Source organism: Chiloscyllium plagiosum, chromosome 23 (assembly GCF_004010195.1).
Source record: "Chiloscyllium plagiosum isolate BGI_BamShark_2017 chromosome 23, ASM401019v2, whole genome shotgun sequence".
Classification (NCBI taxonomy): domain Eukaryota; kingdom Metazoa; phylum Chordata; class Chondrichthyes; order Orectolobiformes; family Hemiscylliidae; genus Chiloscyllium; species Chiloscyllium plagiosum.
Genome location: NC_057732.1, coordinates 8,729,715 through 8,735,408, shown reverse-complemented (window position 1 = coordinate 8,735,408; position 5,694 = coordinate 8,729,715). Strand labels below are relative to the sequence as shown.

The window sequence follows — 5,694 nt, the reverse complement described above, 5'->3', positions numbered from 1 at the left end:
ACTGTGGGAGGAAACCGGAGCACCTGGAGGAAACCCACGCAGACACGGGGAGAACGTGCAAACTCCACACAGTCAGTCGCCTGAGTCGGGAATTGAACCCGGGTCTCTGGCGCTGTGAGGCAGCAGTGCTAACCACTGTGCCACCGTGCCGCCCACGGTGAAGTCCAAAATTTAAGACATCCTTTCCAACAATGGCACATTCTGAGTTTGCATTGCCACCTTGAATGACAGAATTGAAACAAATTATTTAGTTTATAGTATTACTTTGAGGTCGCCCAAATGCTGATCCCAATTTAGTCAACAGTTTGAGGAAGGTAAGAGTCATATATGGTAAGAAGTCACAAGAACATTGTGCTAAATATTTTTGTGTTTTTTTTTTGCAAGGAAAGGATTTTGAAAACAAAGCTGACTTGGTCAGTGATCCCACTGCTGCCCATATGATGGAAAGGAAAATAATCCACACAGCGTATAAAGTTATTGGCAAATTGTGGCTGGGAATATCCAAAATGACATCCATTGTAACTATGCTCCAGTATTATCCTGATTGAACAGTGTGAGTCCCGGTGAAATCTCACCCCTCCACAAGAAGCACTATCCATACCAACCTTTCAACACTTGTGGAAAAAGACTCTTTATTGGATATCTTAAACAGCTCCTTAAATTGTCTTCACTGTGAACAGTTCTGATGTAGATTTCAGGTGAATGTTTTAAATGTGAGAGCAGGTTACTTAGTCATACAGTCATACAGCACAGCAACAGATTCTTCAGTCCCACCAGTCCATGCTGAACATAATCCCAAACTAAACTAGTCCCACCTGCCTTTGACCAGTGTTTAAGACTCTGGAAACAATGAAGTTAATAAAATGGTCAAACATTCTGTCCCTGTCCCCTTGTCTCTTCTGAAAATACTGTCCAACCTCATTTTCTCAGAAGTGGGGGATTATGTCAAAGATAAGTAGCTGGATGGAAAAAAATACTGACGTCTGAAAGGGTCAAGGGAAAAAATCAAACACTCAAATTTCAAGCTTTATTCGGTCACCCATTAAGAAGACCATACCCAGAACATAAATTCCACATTACTTTAGAAGTATTCTTAGAATGATATAGCACAGAAGGGAACCATTTAGCTAATACTGTCTAATAATGACTGTGCCCCTCTATCCATAAAACAATGAGAATAACACTCCCAAAGGTATTCAGCTATCTCCATTTTCACAGGTCATTTCAGGCCATGGCTTAGTCTTGTTCCAAAATCGCTTGAGCTGCAAAGTTTCACAGAAAACATGTAAGTATAATTAGCGCAACAGTAAAACTACAGAACAATTCTTAATTTTCAGTATCCCAACTACAAGTACTTGTTGGGGAACAAATTTATTTTTGCAGTCCTTGGTTGGTAATGATGTCGAAAGCATTGTGGGTCAAAAAGCCTCTTTCTGTCTTTTAATGTCAATGATTGCCATGGTAACATCATCAAGTTTAATTCTGGGCTGGGCAATGACAAATAAAATGGATGTTATCTGCTTAACAGGCCAATGTACTAAATTCAAGAGGGTGGAAGTCTTCAGGTACGAATTTAAATAAGATGCACATTGTTGAAACAGGGAGAAGGAAAATGAGTATCTACTCAGGGTATAGCAAGGAAGCAGGGTATAGAAATCTATGTATTAAAATAATATTGATATCTTTATTTTTCAGAGATGAGACCTATTTTCCCTAATCAATGAACACTGCCAGTTTCAGTTCACTGAGCTAACCACAGGTATATCTTCTAGCTTTGTTGTGTTTAGACTTCACAATATTAAAATTCTTCCACCCCAATAAATTTAATGCATGTTTGGCTCCAATGGTGTGTAACTGCTGTTCCGTTATAAACTACTTGTTTTAAAGTTTATTTCAAACTTAGCAAGCAAGTAAGTCAGGAAGAAGAATGGATTTAGATCGATAGAATACTGTAGTAAGTAAGCTGCTGTTGAATCAGTTCCAGTATAATATTCCATTTCAGTACAAACAGTATTTCTTACAATGAGCTCACAAGTTCCAACCTATGTTTCCAAAAAAACTGTCGAGAAATCTGTATTTTTATGCATAGTCGATTGACACAAGTTTTTAAGCTAATAAAACAGCCCAAGCTAAATTAAGTGCATCTACCTTTTAACTGAAGGTCAGAGTATTTGTAAGCCTGAATCTAATGATTGACTATTATGGTTTAATATTGACTGTGGTTGCAGTCAGCTTACCACAGATGCTGGGAATAGCACTTTTAGCGTTAATAATGTTCATCTTATGTGGGTATATGAGTGCATACTAAGATGTGAAAAGACACTGGAAAGTACAGAAGAGAGTATTTTAACTATAGAACCTGATGTAGTTTTAAGAACAGTTTTTTTCCCATACATTCCAGATTTTTTAAAAAATAATCACTCCTGAGTATAATGCACAGTATTTATAGTCAAGAATATGTACATGAATTTTTACATTCATATGAACTCTTTGCTGTAGTTATAAATTTGCTGTCCATATTAAACAATTTAGCAGCTCATTTCAATCTTCACTTGTTAATTATGATTGTTTCGCACATCTGTGCTATTGTGAATTTTTAATTTCACAGTAGACCATAACTATGTAAATGCTATTTTCTTGTACATAATATAGTTAACATGTTTTGAGAAGACTTGTACCTCAGGTTGAGGTTCTGGATGTAGGCTTGTTTGCTGAGCTGGTAGGTTCGTTTTCAGACGTTTTGTCACTATACTAGGTAACATCATCAGTGAGCCTTCGGATGAAGCACTGGTAGTATAGCCCGCTTTTTATTTTTGTGTTTAGGTTTCCTTGGGTTGGTGACATCACTTCCTGTGGTGGGGTGGTTTCCCGTTCTTTTTCTCAGGGGGTGGTAAATGTGATCCAAGTCAATGTGTTTGTTGATAGAGTTCTGGTTGGAATGCCATGCTTCTAGGAATTCTCATGCATGTCTCTGTTTGGCTTGTCCTAGGTTGGATGTGTTGTCCCAGTCGAAGTGGTGACTGTACTTCCTCATCTGTACATAAAGATACTAGGAAGTCATGTCTTTTTGTGGTTAGTTGATGTTCATATATTCACTAAAGAGGAGGAAAACAACAACAAACTGCCATTCCTAGATGTTTCAGCAGAGCAAGCAGTGTCTCCAAGAAGACAACACGTATGGACCAAATACTGTACTACAGAAGCAATCGTTCTAACATCCACAAATGAAGCTACATTAGAACATTATCAACAAGCCACCACGCACTGCAGCACAGATGAACTTGGAAGAGCAGAAAAATATCACCTATACCGTGTATTCAAAAAGAATGGGTACCCAATGAACACAGTCCGCCGATTTCTCAGCAACAAACCCAAACAAGCAGACAAAACATGTCCAGAAACCCGAGCCACTCTCCCCTACATCAAAGATATCTTGGAAATGACTGCCAGACTACTCAGACCCCTTGGCATCATGGTAGCCCACAAACCCACCAACACACTAAAACCGCAGCTAATGAGCTTGAAAGACCTTATACAGACAACAAGCAAAACTAATGTTATTTAGACAATACCTTGCAAGGACTGTAACAAACACTACATTGGACAAACAGTCAGAAAACTAGCCATCAGGAAACATGAACATCAAGTAGCCACAAAAAGACTCTCACTAGTACCTTTACATACAAGTGAGGAAGGACACCACTTCAACTGGGACAACGCATCCATCTAGAACAAGCCAAACAGGGACATGTACGAGAATTCTTAGAAGCATGGCATTCCAACTGGAATTCTATCAACAAGTGCATTGACTCAGATTCCATTTACTATTCCCTGAGAAAAATAAAGGATATGATATCACCACAGGAAATGACATCACCAACCCAAGGAAACCTAAACACAAAAATAAAAAGCAGGCCATACAACCAGTGCTTCATCTGGAGGCTCACTGATGATGTTACCTAGTATGGTGATGAAACATCTGAAAACGAATCTTCCAGCTCAGTGAGCAAACCTACATCCAGATAATATAGTTTTTATGATTCATTAAGATTGAACAGTCCATTGTGTTTAAATATCAAAGAGGATGAGAATGCGTCTTGTGATTTATGTATAAGTAACTCCACCCCACTCCGCCACTCCAATCAAACACTGCCTGACAAAGTGAAGCAATGTTTTTACATTGTGAGATTTTGTGCCTTGGTGATTTTTGGTATGTTCAATTTTATAATTCAATCACGACATTCATCAATTATAGATTTGTAGCTTTATTTAGTCGAGTGCTTTGATGTTAATTAAAAAAGCCCTTCAGAAATCTGCAAAATATTCCAGCATGGGAGAGTATATTGTGTCTAAATCCTTTGTCTGTTGCATAAATTAAATCAAGTATTTCCCTAAAGGTGACACTACTGACAGGTGACTTCAAGCAAACAGACTTCAGCTTTAACTCGTTGAAAAGAATGTTATTGACAAACATTTAACAGCAACACACAATTGGGCCGTGTTTAAGTCACTCCAGAGTATTGATCCTTTCACAGTGGGTTGTTGCAGTGACTGAGAGGTGTTACTCGGCAGTGTTTGATTATATATTGTGGGTGCCATGTACAGAGAGAGTGAGAGTTGGAGTTATCCATTGTTGGTGCTCACAACAAAATGTCACCTCAGTGTAACACCAGTGTATTAGTTGCACATGGGTTGCTAATTTCTTTCCATGCACAATGTTATTTTTCATTTATTACTAGTGTTTCTATCCTGTTAACATAGTAATTCTCCACATTATTGCCCATTCTAGCTGTGTTGCAGCTGAAGAACAAGGCCTTGCATTATTTCTATGGACATCAGAATTCACTGATACAACGTCATTGATTGCCAGTATCTTGTATTTAATACATGTAGCAATACCTAATGTTCCATTCACTGATATTTTGAGTGAAGGATTCCATTCGCTATGAAATGTCCAGTTTTGTACAATAGATTATGTATAGAATAATTCTTTCAGATTGGTGTTATTTATTTTTACTTTTTTGTAAGCTAGACACAATGCTGTAGCTCTTATGGCCAGACATTACTGAAAGTGCCTCTTCGTAAAATGTATAATACAGCATATATATATATATTCAATGTATTAGTAAAACCTGTCAGCAACTGAAAACAATGTGGATGTTGTAATATGAAGATGGTTGTACAACATGAATCTAATTCTGTGCTTCAACATGCCCATTCGAAAAGATGAGAGACTTAGCAAACAATCTGGGTCTTTTTCAATGTATAATTTCAGTTACATCATAGTGTGAACTTTTGCTATAAATTCTGTGTCCTACGATCTTATACTCCACAACCACCTGATGAAGGAGCAGCGCTCATAAAGCTAGTACTTCCAAATAAACCTGTTGGACTGTAAACTACCATTGTGTGATTTTTAACTTTGTCCACCTCAGTCCAACACCAGCACCACCAAACGTCATTTTATTGGTCACATTTCTCCTCCTCCTATATTTCTGTTTAAAATTCCATCCCCTCACCATTTTCTGAGCTGCACTTACCAGACTGCAGATTCAATCCCTATTTTATGATAAATTAACTAATTTCCCCCTCAGTGATGACGAACAATAGAGTTGGCCTCAGCAAGATGGCACATGAAAGACTTTTAGCTCTCTGGGAAACACGCTTGCATTGATAGAAGAAGGGTCTTGTCAG

At 38.0% G+C, this 5,694-nt stretch overlaps 1 protein-coding gene across 2 annotated transcripts in view; it reads left to right on the top strand.

Moving 5' to 3' along the window:
- pde3a (phosphodiesterase 3A, cGMP-inhibited) overlaps nt 1-5,289 on the top strand; it is a 487,762-nt gene extending 482,473 nt beyond the window's left edge. The window contains exons 17-18 of one of the 2 annotated variants that reach the window (XR_006315047.1): nt 1,696-1,759; nt 4,790-5,289. The gene's annotated coding sequence lies outside the window, so the exon portion shown is untranslated. Of the gene's footprint in view, nt 1-1,695; nt 2,362-4,789 lie in introns of those variants that run through there. The other variant, XR_006315046.1, reaches the window with a different exon arrangement.
- Nucleotides 5,290-5,694: the final 405 nt, after the last annotated feature.